We start from the raw sequence: 1,754 nt of genomic DNA on the forward strand, positions 1-1,754 counted from the left end.
CATCGAACTATAACGTGTGTTTAGAAGAACATTTGAACGTGATTTTCCATACGTATGCATTTTGATTTTCGAAGGAAAAAGGTTAAATTTGTTTTGAAAGTTGTTTTTGTTTATCCATTATTATCAATTTATGAACCTAAAGTTTCCAGTCAGCTCCCATGGCGTAGTGGTCACTGCACTCGCCTTGCACGCGGGAGACCCGGGTTCGATTCCCGGCGGGGTCAAGAAATTTGTATCAAGCAAATGATTGACTCCGTGACTGGATGTTGCGGGGCCCACTCAGCCTCGTGAGGAAAATGAGTAGCTATGACATATAAATGCACATAGCAACCTATGCCAGCATGGTAGGTAAACATTGGATGTTAGGATTATTGAGACATTGGGAAAAATCCTACAATGCTGCAGTGAGCACCAAAGTTGTGATATAATAACACAAAGAAACTGCATTTTATTTACCTAAAGTTTCCACTGATTATGTTCATGACCCTAGGAAATCTAGGGATGGTCACTCTGTTGTCTCTAGACTAGGTAGATGCTTATGTACGTACTTATATTACAGAAGTAAAACTATAGGTAGGTACATAAAACTTCGGTACCTATGTAGCTAGATATGCAGTAGTTAGGTACCTATAGTAAATATTACTACGATTACTATTATCTCCTCATCGAACTATAACGTGTGTTTAGAAGAACATTTGAACGTGATTTTCCATATTAATATATAAATATTACTACGATTACTATTATCTCCTCATCGAACTATAACGTGTGTTTAGAAGAACATTTGAACGTGATTTTCCATATTAATATGAATTGTATGGAATTTAATCTTTTCCCCCTTAGTCAGGTAAGTACCTATATTTTTCCACGAAGCATATCTGAGGAATTCGAAGGCTAAGTTGCGAAAAGCAACAAGTTTTAGAGTGTTTTTTATTTATATTTATTTTATTTATTAGCTCTGCTTTTACGGATACCATTTATATGAATTTTGTATGTTCTGATGTTATGTTGAAAAAATAATAAATGGAAACTTGATAAATTAAAATTAAATTAGAAAGGCTCAGCTCAACATGAAAATTTTAACTCGCCCCTGGATTCGAACCTCGAACACATTACCAGAGGTTATCACTCGCATGACATTCGCAACTACGCCCCAAACACCGAGGAGTGGTCTGCATTGTGCAAGAGTAGGTAATAATATTATTGGGATGTTGAAAAAAAAAAAAAAAAAAAAAAATGCTGTGAACATCACCCACAACTTTCCGTACCTATTCGTAAATTGGGTCAATTTTGCGATTGTCGTCTTCTTCTTCTGCTATAATTAGGTGGTGCTCGTCAACATCTGGTTATATTTATATGTACAAATTTTGCGACTGTGATGAGCTAAAATGTTCCTTCATTGTTGCATACTTTCTCGTGATAAGTTTGCTTTGGTGGGATCCCTTACTGACATTATATAAAAAGTACTTACTATTATCTACCCATTGGTATTGATATAAGTAGGGCCATCATGCATCGGCGTAAAATAAACACCCTTTGTCATTGCGACCTGATTAGACCTTTTGTGACCCATAGGTAGTATACAAAAAAGGCCATCAGGTAACTCGTGGCTATGTTAGAGGGTGAATAGAGAAATGGTACTGCGGTATTCCACCTTATCAGTAGTGAGATTAAATGATAGTAAAAGCCTATATTTTATATCACTTCGCTTTGTGATAAAGACTACAAAGCGCGTTTGTGTTCCTATCTAATCT

Source organism: Diaphorina citri, unplaced genomic scaffold (assembly GCF_000475195.1).
Source record: "Diaphorina citri unplaced genomic scaffold, Diaci psyllid genome assembly version 1.1 scaffold99, whole genome shotgun sequence".
Taxonomy (NCBI): domain Eukaryota; kingdom Metazoa; phylum Arthropoda; class Insecta; order Hemiptera; family Psyllidae; genus Diaphorina; species Diaphorina citri.